Raw genomic sequence first — 12500 nt, 5'->3', positions numbered from 1 at the left:
CATCCATTCCATCTACCTCGCAAACGGAACAAGAACATCAACAATTCAACCCAATTCCGTCAGGTAACGATCACTCTTGTAATCTATCCCCCTCATCACAGAATTCACTGATTACATCTCCGCCGGTGAGTACAAGTCATTCGTTTAAAAGTAACCGTTTTCCTAAACTTGTATTACCATTGTTTAATGGGAACCCGCTTGAATGGCAATCATTTTGGGACACTTTCCGGTCTGCAGTACACGATAACTCTACAATCAGTGATGTCCAAAAGTTCAATTATTTGAGAGCGCAGTTACGTGACGGAGCTGAAAGAGTCATTGCCGGGTTGCCATTAACCAATGCTAATTACGCTAAGAGTATCCAGTTGTTGGAAGAGAGATTCGCTCGACCCCACAAGATCATCAACGCACACATGGAAGCACTACTGAACCTATCATCACCCACCGATCATTTAAGACCCACATCAGAGGACTTGAGACACTAGGAAAGAAAACAGAAACTTATGGGGACATTCTTGTTCCTATCATTCAGTAGAAATTACCTAACGGGATTAAGAGAAATCTAGCAAAGACAAAGTGGAAACAAGGAGTGGCAACTTGATAATTTACGTAAGGCAATTTTGAATGAAATTGAAATCTTACAGGGGGGACATAACACTTCTTGTGACTAGGAATTCAGTGGCAACTCAACAACTGCTACTTCTGCTACATTTCTCACGGCTTCAAGGCCTCGTACACCTGTTTCTGCTTCTAACAGTGGTGATCGCCCCACCAAACGAATGTGCCTTTTTTGTAAGGGTGAACACAGTCCAACTGACTGCAATGTTGTGACAGATAAGGAAAAGAGACACTCAATTGTACGTGACGCAAGGGCATGCTTTAACTGTCTGAATCGTCATTCAGTATCTAAATGCAAATCACAGAACCGCTGCAAGGTATACCGAGGGATCTCAACGCTCCTTCGTTACATCAGATGTGGCAGCCAAGCTTGATCTGAAACCAGAAACGCAAGAGGCAATATCCCTGTCAACTTTCGGTGGAAACACATCATCTGTTAAGCGCATTAACACTGCTACCATTTGCCTTGAAACCACTCAAGAGGAGACCATTCCCATTCACGTGATCATTGTATCAACAATCGCTGCACCCCTCACTACTTACACTGGCGCCAATGTAAGGGACTTGCCGCATTTAAGGGGACTGACGTTAGCACACGTTAACGTTGATGATTCACCTTTCACAGTTGATATTCTAATCGGCGCGGATCATTACTGGGATGTAGTGGGAAACGAAGTTATCAAGAGTCCAGGTCCCACAGCAGCCAAATCAAAGATAGGGTGTCTCCTCTCGGGTCCCCTCTCCAAAAGTAACCATTCGGAGAACCTCAACACTTCTATGATAAGTGTTGTGACCGAGCATCAACAAGAAAAAATTGATTTGGAACGTTTCTGTCGTATTGAATCAAGACACATCTATTATAAGTATTATCAAGACACATCTATTATGTTGGAGGACAGCCGGTACAGTGCAAGGTTGCCATGGCGACCACAACATCCCCCTTTACAATCAAATGCAGAAAATTACTAAACAGAGAACTCGCTCCATGGTCAGACAACTATCTGCAAATCCTGAGAAACTACACTTGTACAATGACATCAGTCTCGAGGTTTCATTGAAAAGGTGAAAGATCCAGATACAACCAACCAAGTATGTCACTACATACCCCACCATGCTGTCCACAAGGACTCCACCACAACTCCTCTATGCATCGTGTAGGATTGCAGTTTCAAACAAGGTGATCAACCCAGCTTGAATGATTGCTTACAGCCAGGCAGCCAGGTCCTCCGCTGCTCAATGACCTTACTGGTATACTTCTAAGATTTCGTCTCCATCCAGAATGGCATAACTGCGGACATTGAAAAGGCATTTTTACATGTAAACCTTGACGAAGCCGATCGAGATGCCACACGATTCTACTGGTTATCTAATGCAGATGACTCGGAGAATGAATGCATTGTATACCGATTCAATTCTGTTATGTTTGGTGCCACAAGCTCCCCCTTCATCTAAAATGCCACTCTCAACAAACACCTCACACAGTCTACAGACCAAGTCAGCATAGATATGTTAAGAAATCTGTACGTGGACGACCTCGCCTCTGGAGTAAGTGATGATGGTTCAGCAGTTAACTATTATCAAGATGCCAGGAACACGATGTCACCAGTGGATTTCAATCTCACGTCATCGAGTTCAAACAGTCCTGGACTTCAGCATCTTGCAGCCAAGGATCAAGTCCTTGACACAAGCCCAGCCAAAAAGGTACTTGACATACTATGGAACATAACTTCAGACACAGTGGGATTCTCATATAAGCAAGCAACTTCTATCCATCCGTTATCAACCAAGAGAGAGGTTTTACAAGAAGCAGCAAAGGTCTTTGATCCACTCGGCCTACTCCAACCGGTCACAGCTGCTGCCAAGATTCTGATACAAGAACTGTGGCAGGAAGGGATAGATTGGGACGAACCTCTTCCACCCTCTCTTGATCAAAAATGGCGTGTTCTAGCGAAGGAGATAGGAGATGCAACCAAACTTGAGTTCCCGCGTCGCTACTTCACTTCTGATGTCTGTGTTGACGGCAACGACACAGAACTACCCGTTTTTGCCGACGCAAAGCAGAAAGCCTATGGAGCCGCTGCTTACTTAGTACGTGGAAACCAATCGTCGCTTGCCATGACAAAGTCGCGTGTTGCTCCGACAAGGAAGCAACTTACCCTTCCAGAAATTATGGCAGCTCTGACAGCTGCACGTTAGGCATCATATCTGCAAGAAAAACTGCAAGTTACAAGGGTCACATTGTGGTCTGACAGCCAGATCGTCCTTCATTGGCTTAACAGCACCAAAATATTGAAGCCATTCATCAGCAATCGCATCCAAGAAGTAAAGCAGACTTGACATCAATTTCCAGCTGGAAGTACTGCCCCACAACCGAAAACCCCTCTGATCTGCTCACAAGAGGGATAACAGCAGATCAAATTAAGACCTCTCCACTGTGGAAGTATGGTCCTAAATGGTTACCAAACCGATCACAGTGGCCTTCATGGCCTACTACAGAGCTTGTCCACTTATTCACCACTGAAACCTCTACTGATGAGTCTACTACAAACAACACGGTTCCAGCTCAACAGCAAGGCCTTCATCACCTGATCAATCCATCGGATTTTAGCAGTTTACCAAAGCTTCTTCGAATTACTGCCTATGTTCTCAGATTTGTCCAGCGTCTCCAGAAGTATAGTATAGAAGATGGTATAGCAGCGTAGTGTAATACTGCAAACGTTCATAGAACTAAACTTTTGACCCTTCAAAAACGAGCTCTTCGCCTAATGTATTTTGCTGATTATAAATCTCACGCAATACCTTTCTTTATTTCTTCTCGTCTTCTTCCTTCAGATATGCTCTATTTTAAATCTGTGGCTGTGATGATGCATGATATATCAAACAACTTGACACCTAATATATTTAACCTATTCACCCATCAAGCTGATATTCATCCTTACGAGACGAGATCATCGCAAAGAGGAGATTATTTTCTTAAACGGTCGAGAATAGATATTCAAAGAATAGCATATCTTGTGAAGTCCGCCAGATGTCAAAATCTAACTTCAAAAATAATGTTGATGATATCCTCTTCCACAGACTGCTAAAATATGATGATTACATTGATGTTTCGATAATATTGGCAAATTTTGACTCCTTAGTTTAGTATGTCATGTAGTTAAAAATTTATTTATTCAATTTAAACTACTTTTTTCATGTTTATTTATGTTATACTGTACACGTTTTAAGCTGTTCTCCACTGCAATAACTGTATTCTAAAACTAATTTATTTTATTTATTTATTTATTTATTTTTATGTGAATGTGTAGTTATGTATTTGTAACCATTCTATCTGGAATATATTTGTAAGCAATGCTCGCCTCGACTAGCTATTGCTAACTGCGAGCATCGCATAGTTTTGTGATATTTTATGCAAAATACATAATAAAAACTGAAACTGAAACTGAAACTGAGAGACAGCCAACAAGGTCCTGTCACAGCTGTGGAATATGATCATGCCATGACAAAATGGGTGAAGAATCGTCAATCTCTTGTTTTTCATGCCGACGTAGACAACCTCCCTTCAAAGTTACGACACCGTACAACCTTAGTACGTCAGCTTCGCCTATTCCTTGATGACGGTGGTCTTTTACGCTGTGGCGGGAGGATACACAACGCCCCCTTAAGTGACAACGCGAAATTTCCTCTGTTGCTACCAAGCAAAGACCACTTCACAGACTTAGTAATTCACTCCACCCACGTTAAGCAGCTTCATGCAGGTGTCAACTCAACACTCACCGCCTTGCGTCAAAGTTACTGGGTTCCTTCTGCCTCCCAACAACGCGTCACAACCTTAATTGACAACTGCGTAACCTGCAAAAGGGTTTCAGGAGCAGCCTACAATGCACCAGACCCGCCACCCCTTCCCAAGTCAAGAATGCAACAAACACAGCCCTCTGACGCCACTGGGGTGGACTTCACTGGAGCCCTGTATGTTCGAAACGCTGGGATTGAAACAAAGGTCTACATATGTTTCTTTAATTGCGCAACAACTAGAGCTATTCATCTTGAAGTTGTCGAAGACTTAACTGTTGAAGCCTTCTTACTCGCCTTTCGCAGGTTTGCAAGTCGCAAATCTCTTCCAAGGAAACTAATATGACAATGCTTCAACATTCCTATCAGCAAACATGCAATGAACTAAAGGAACTGCTTGTATCTCATGCACTCAAGGAAACACTTGCAAGGGAAGGCGTTGAATGGCAGTTCATTCCTTGGAGGGCCAATTCGTATGGGGGTTTTTGGGAACGTCTCATCGGTCTCACTAAATCCACCATTAAGAAAGTGCTCGGCAGAGTTGCAGTCAACTTGTGCATGCTTCAAACAATTGTTGTCGAGATAGAAGCAATTCTCAACGACCGCCCCCTGACCTATGTTTCTTCAGACATTAAGGATGCAGAGACACTAACCCCGTCACACCTACTTTATGGTCGACGAATAACGTCACTTCCACATCCGCTAGTAGAGAGCGACGAAGTGAGTGATCCCACCTACCAATCGAAAGCAGATTTCCTGAGGAAAGCAAAACGTGTCGCCTTACTGATTCAACACTTTTGGCAACTTTTGGCGTCACGAGTACCTCACTTCCCTTCGTGAGTTTCACAAAAGATCAGGCGCCAACACCGAATCTGTGAGGGTTGGCGACGTAGTTCTCATCCACGATGACAGCCCGAGAGTAAAATGGAAACTAGCACTTGTCACATCCATTAACAGAGGTCACGATGGACTTGTACGTCCCGCCAATGTACGTACCGCCAATGGAACAACAAACCGCCCTATCAAAAGATTGCGCCCTCTAGAAATTCAGGCCAAGGAAGTGAGCCACAAAGTGAACAGAGCTGCCACAGTACAAACTCCACCCCCTGTGAGAAGGCCACAAAGAGATGCTGCACGACGGGCTATCAGGAGAATTGCCGACTTGGTTAAGACCATTTGCGTGCCCCCGGAGGATGTGGAATAGTTTGAACAGTGCCCTGAACGTTTAATTGATTTGTTGATATTTGTTAGTTCTTATTTGTTATGCATGGTGATTTCTGGTCAGCAGTCGTGGCTGTATGTAGATCCCGTGATTGCTTACGTTATTAAGACGGAACACGTTTTCGACTTTTCCCTTTTTGACCGCCATTGTAAGTAACCCTTATTGAACAGTTTAAATATAGTTGAGTTCCTCCAATACCGCTACATTCATTACTTTGTCACACAGACCACGCCGCTATAGTGCTCCAGGTTAACAGTGTTGAAAAGCAACCAACTGGACCATCATATTGGAAATTGAATTCTAGCCTGTTAAAAGATCCAGAATATATCAACCTTATAAAAGACAACGTTCCCTAATAATAATGACGATAACAATAATAATAATAATAATAATAATAATAATAATAATAATGTTATGGCGGCAAGTAGTGCGGACGTGGCTTTTTAGTTCTCTCTAAGAAGTTTCGCCAAACGAAAAGCAAGCCAAGTCCAGAGCACTAAGCTAATTAAGAAAGTATCACTAGATACTGAGCAATTCGTGAGATTTATTCGAACGTACTAGTGTCACTGGACGGGAAATAGTTTGATCTCGTCGTTTATTATTTTTCTGTTTGACGACGGATTGACAAGATGGCGGCTACAAGAGCTGAAAGATCTACTTCAGGAAGACTTAAATGGACGGACAGAATGTGTCGGGATGTGTTGGTGAGTAAAACCAGGGCCGTGGAGCTGACTAATTCGGAAAACCCGCCGCGTCTTGATAGTGGAAGGAAGAAGGGCTACATGTATGTGATGAAGGAGTTGTGGGACGACTTAGGTTATGGAGAGCTCGGTCTAACTGCACAGAACTTGCGTGATCAAGCTGCAAGGTTGGAAAAATCTCTTGGCAGCGTTAAGGGAACGATGAACAGGGAGATTGGGAGAGGAAATGATACGCGGATCGAGAATAAAGAAGAAAGTAAAACTGAAAATAATTTATGCAATGGCGATCGAAGTCAAGAAGTGGTTGAGGGGACTGATTTGCATACCGCGTCAGATTGTGTGTTGAACGAAACAGAAAGCGTGTTGTTGGACTCAGCTAATTGCATCCTTTTGTCTGTCAGTGACAACACTGGCGATTTTGTGAAACGAAGTGTGGACACCTGAACAAAAGAAAAACCGACAAAAACTGATTTGAGAAACATCAACACCGTAATTGAAGTACTGATGAGCCAGAACAAACAGGTGTCCCCTAATGAGAATCCGTTCGAGTATTTATGGCTCGTTGATTGCGTATTGTACCGTAGTTATTCGGTTATAAGGCGCACTCGGTTATAAGACGCACCCCAAACTTAGCAATTTAATCAAGCTAAGTTCTCAAACTGAAAATTACGCGAAAATACTCGGTTATAAGACGCACCAAAAAATTTGAGAACAATTATCCTTACAGAATTGGCGTGCGAACTCTTTTTGTTAACGTAAACAAAGTGAAAAAGGCATGCATTTAATAATATACGTAAAAAAAAAAGCTAAAAGTTCACACCTGAAATGATAAACATACAACGCATACACGTTTATTTGAACCTTCCGACTTAATAAATAGTCAGAGTTCAGGCTTCAAGCAAAAGCGACCAGCGCAAAAACTCCCACGGAAAGTCATATTCAAAGGTGTTTGACAGCTGAATATCAACACGCCACCAATGATGCAAATTTCAGTGCACAACAAAGCCTGGATGAACGAAGAAGGTATGTTTTATCTCCACAATGTTTGTTCAGAGAAGAAACTTCCCATGCGAGCGACAAACACGATTCTTGGAATTCGAAACAAGGTTCGAACAATTGTATTGTTGTCATGGGTATCACGTTACTGAGCACGTGCTTTTAAGGACGTATGCAAATTTCCGTTTGTTTGCTTTTCTCTTGAAGTCGTTTAGTGTTCTAAAGGTCTCTAAAAGCCCTATTGTCTTTTAATAGACAACTAGTGTCCTTTTCTTGTGTTGTTTAAACTGCAAGTTCTTCTCAAATTGTGACCTTAAGATTTTGTTGCGCGAAAATACTTGGCTACAAGACGCACCCCAATTTTTGCACTAACTTGCCACCCAAAGACTGATTTTTCTTGAAAAAACCGTGCGCCTTATAACCGAATAACTACGGTACTCAGTAGTTGCTGCTTTTCTTTTGTTAAAAGGGTGGAAGAAAGAAACGCCTGGGCAATCAGATTGTGCGCGAAACAAACCAACCGCGAAATGGAAACGTGTGCATGAAGAGAAAGTCATGGAAACTCGGAAGAAAATATCTATTGCAAAGGTGGAAATGGAGAGAATAAAAGTGAACCGCAAGCTAACGAAGAGAGGTAGAAAGAACCGGGAACTTTTAAAGATGGAATGTAAAACGCTCTCTGTCGGAGAGCTGGTTAATTACATGGAAAGAAATAAGGCCGTGCTACGGAAGTTGAAGAAGGGATTTGTTAGGAGAAAGAAAGTAGAGGAATCAAGGTCTTTTAACCGAACTTATCAAGTGGATCCTAGCAGAGTTTATAAGGGGTTTAATAAACTTGCAACGGATCAAGGGACTGACCGCCCGGTGTATAAGATCATGGAGGATGTTGATAAAGGATCAAACGCTGATGAATTGCTTGACAACATTGAAGAGGCTAGCGGATTTTGGAAAGAGTTGTGGGAAACCCCGGGTTCAGGAAACGCCTCTGCCAGCTGGCTAGAGGAGATGAAGGATGTGATCAGGGAGCATGTGCCACCCCCGGCTGAGGAGGAATGGGATCTAGAGATTGATGAGGTAGTGAAAACAGTGAAAAAGAAAAAGAACTGGAGTGCCCCGGGGCCGAATAAGATATCTAATTATTGGTGAAAAAATGCTGAGGCCCTCCACCACGGAGTGATGCTCTGCTTCAAATATATCTCTAAGCTGCAAGATGATTTTCCCGCGTGGTTTACTGGAGGAAAGACTACACTGATCCCCAAACCTGGAGTGGTATCCAGCGATAACCAAAGACCAATAACATGCCTGAACACAGTTTATAAATGGTTCACCGCTTGTTTGTTAAGACCTATGGATCAGCACTTGGATGTGTACGGACTGATGGAGGCGAAGCAGAGAGGGGCGAAGGAAGGATGCAGTGGCACCACGGACAATTTGCTTATTGACCGGATGGTTACCCAGGATTGTCACCGTGGGAGAAGAAACCTAAGCATGGCATGGGTTGACGTGACCAAAGCCTATGACTTGGTGGACCACGAGTGGTTGAGTGAGATGATGTCGATACATCGATTCCCAAGGTGGTTAGCGAGAGTGGTTATCAAGCTTTCTAAGGCCTGGAATACCATGATTGTTACAAAAACTAAACTGGGGATGGAGATATCGGAGATTATCCAATTTAGAAGAGGACTGCCTCAGGGGGATTCTCTATGTCCGCGCCTATTTACTATCTGCCTGAATCCCATCGCTTGGAAACTCAAGGCAACTGAAGGATATAGACTCTCGAAGCCGATTGATGCCAAAGTGACGCATTTGTTGTACATCAATGATCTTAAGATCTTTGCTGCCTCCGCACCTAAGCTCAACACCGTGATGAAATCAGCAAGATCTGCAATGCAAGATATCGGCCTCGACTGGAATCCGAAGAAGTGCTCTGTTGTACACATCAAGAGAGGAGTGAAAGTAGAGGACGCCGAGAGCTTAGCATTTGACGAAGCATCAGAGATCAAATGTCTAGAAGAGGGAGCTCAGTATAAGTTTCTGGGCGTGTTGGAAAGCACAAGACAAGAAGATCAGATAGCTTTTAAACTCGCCGCCGAGATGTACCTGAACAGAATGTCCATCATATGGTCCAGTCCGCTCTCTGATTTCAATCGGATTGTAGCCTCCAATCAGTACGCCTTACCTGCCTTGACTTACTTGATGTGGACACAACACCTTCCCATCACGGAACTTCAACGAATTGATCGTGAGATGCGCAAGATCGTCGTAGAGCAGGGAGGAAAGCACCCGCTGGGCTCAACTGCCTTATGTCATCTTACAAGGCAGAGCAGAGGACGAGGTCTGCGTTCCGTCGAAGCCGAGTACAAGGCGATTAAGATCAAAGGTGCACTCAACCTGTTCAAAAATGAGGATCCAGCCATGGAGCTGGTGCGCCAGTTTGAAGACCGTTCAGTAAGGCTAGGACATTGTTCTATAGTCAAGCTAAATTTGGTGCACCCTAACCCTACATGCTGTACTGAGGATGGAGATGAGATCCCAGGTACAAAGACCAAACAGCAGTTGAAGCCAGCTCAGCAGGAAAAGCTGAAGAAGGACGTGCGAAGTCAGAGTTGGCAAGGGAAGCTGATCGCATCGAGATGGAGTGACTCCGAGCTGAGTAACGGGTGTTTTGACTGGCTTAAGTGGAAATCCTGTCCATCATACGTGATTGCTGGTATCTATGAGCTGTACGAGCAGATGCTCAATACACGAATCTACCAGAGTAAAAAGACAAGAACTGCTAGGGAACTTGACGTGCAATGCAGACTCTGCGGTAAGGCACAAGAGTCGGTAGCACATATTCTGGCTGGATGTTCGGCGCTTGCGCAGAGCAAATACCTTCACAGGCATAATTGCGCGTTGAAGATTCTGTTTTTTGAGATGCTCCATAATCTAGAACTCATAGACACTGTACCACCTTGGTACTCCCCGATCGAGCCAAAACTTGTCTACGAAAGTGCAGATGCACAAGCCTTTTGGGATGTCCCGCTGTACGCAGACCACGTGGTAGTGAGAGCCAACCGGATAGATGCTAGAGTTGTGGACCACAAGCGGAAGATTGTTACCATCTTAGAGATGAGTTGTCCATGGGTGGACAACAGAGCTGCAAAAGACCAGGATAAGACAGAGAAGTATGCCCCCTTGCGGCTGGAACTAAAACAACAATTCAAAGGATACAGCATAGACCAGCACAACATCATTCTAGATGTACTGGGAGGATACTCCAAAGGACTCGAGAGAACTGTTAGGGTTTTAGTGGGAAGGAAGAGTAAAGAAGTCTTGATAAAGATGCAGAAGTCCGTGTTAACTTCAAGTTTACACATTGCCCGCCACTTCAAGATAATGACATAAGATAAGACACTAGTAGAGCATTTTTTAAGTATTTTAATGTGATATCTCAGAGAAAAAGATTTGAATTTTTTTTTTCCTTCAAGGTCTACTTGGAAGACATTTTAATGTATTAGTTTCTATAATAAGTTTTTCTTTTAATTTTCTTATTTCTCGTTGGCCTTTAGGTTACGCAACAGCGCCCTACTGTGCTTTAGCTATCGTTTAGCATACATACGTTTGCATTGCTATAATAATAATAATAATAATAATAATAATAATTTATTAATTCCTAGTGCGTATCTTTACATGACTATAATCAGATGCGCATGCTTAAGTTATAAACACGAGAAATAATAGATACATATCTAAAACTATGGCAAGGACTAATAAATGAAGAATATATATATACAATGTGGTAAAAACTAATTGATAAATAATAAGGGGGAAAGTATTATTAAAATCTCTGTTAAGTATATGCATGTCTAAAAAAAAAGGTGTTAAGCATCTTCGGAGACCCAGGGGCAGATTGCGGAGGCAAGGGGAAGTCTAAACTGGCAAAAGAAAAAGGCGACAAAGAAAAGCATAGTGGGGCGAGAAGAGCCCCTGGGGACACGTTCTTACCAGCAAGTTCCAGACAGTCGGGGTAATTCTCAATTCTGATTGGTGCCAGAAATTCTTTGTGTTTTTCTGCCGAATGAGAAGTCGTTTTGTGTCTTCTAACACGGAAATCACTTGATCGCCATACTTGCCTGGTTCGTTTGGCAAGGTTTTGCTCGAGGAGAGAAGTCTCAATCATAGCACAAAATGTACAGGAAATCGTTCGGAATATCGGCGGAGAAATAAGCTGGACCTTTCGCAGGTGTCGTTACAGTAGCGTATTTCCAAGTGTGCGGGATTTGTTTAAAGTTTTCTTTTGCCAGTTTAGACTTCCCCTTATCTCCGCGATCTGCCCCTGGGTCTCCGAGGATGGGTCTTAAGATGAGCTTTAAAAGTATTTACTTACGTGATTAGTAGAATTTAGTGATGTGTTAGACAAAGGCCTTTTGTGGGATTTAATTAATATAAAACAAGACAAGTAACAATGAAATATACCAAAACAAAAGCAAGAGAAAGGAGAAGCCGTCTTTGTGAAATCGAGAATAAATTGAAAGAGCGGCAAGAGATTTTTGACACTATTCCGATAGAAAATAATGCTATACAGCTAAAAAAGATCAAATCTGTGTACAACTCACTGTACGATTGTATTATTCAAGGCAATGTTATTCGTTCTAGAGCCAACTGGTATGAACACTGTGATAAAAATAACAACTATTTCTTAAATTTAGAAAGTAGAAAGATGAGCAACTCCTACGTCCGCAACCTTTTTGACAAAGGCGGTAAATTAATAACTAATCCTAAATTAATTTTATCAGAATTGTGTCATTTCTATACTGAATTGTATTCTAACCGCGACTCACCCAATCATAACAATGCAAGCGATGCATTTCTTGACCAATGTCGTTTACCAACTTTAAATGAAGGCGGAGTGTTTTAAATCTCTACAAACGTTTCAAAACGGAAAATCCCCAGGTAACGATGGCTTGACAGCAGAATTTTATCAAGTATTTTGGCCAATCTTAGGACATCTCTTAGTCGACTCCTTAAACAGCTCTTTTGAAAAAGGAGAATTAGCAAACTCCCAAAAACAAGGTATTATTCTAATAAAAACTAAAAAACTTGTTGAGGAGAAAAACAAGAATAAAAGATATGTTGCGAATTGAGGACACATTTCTTTGTTAAATGTGGATGTTAAGATCGCGTCCAAA

General features: G+C 42.5%; 1 protein-coding gene and 1 pseudogene across 2 annotated transcripts in view; one reads left to right on the top strand and one right to left on the bottom strand.

The window, feature by feature from the left end:
* The window catches only part of LOC137987914 (NLR family CARD domain-containing protein 3-like), a 61648-nt gene that overhangs the window by 7629 nt on the left and 41519 nt on the right, over positions 1-12500 (bottom strand). The gene's annotated exons all lie outside the window — the stretch shown is intronic.
* LOC137987921 (uncharacterized) lies at positions 4118-5614 on the top strand (annotated as a pseudogene).

Source organism: Montipora foliosa, unplaced genomic scaffold, assembly GCF_036669935.1.
Source record: "Montipora foliosa isolate CH-2021 unplaced genomic scaffold, ASM3666993v2 scaffold_395, whole genome shotgun sequence".
Taxonomy (NCBI): domain Eukaryota; kingdom Metazoa; phylum Cnidaria; class Anthozoa; order Scleractinia; family Acroporidae; genus Montipora; species Montipora foliosa.
Note: the sequence above shows the minus strand (reverse complement) of the source record. Positions and strands in the feature narration are given on the sequence as shown.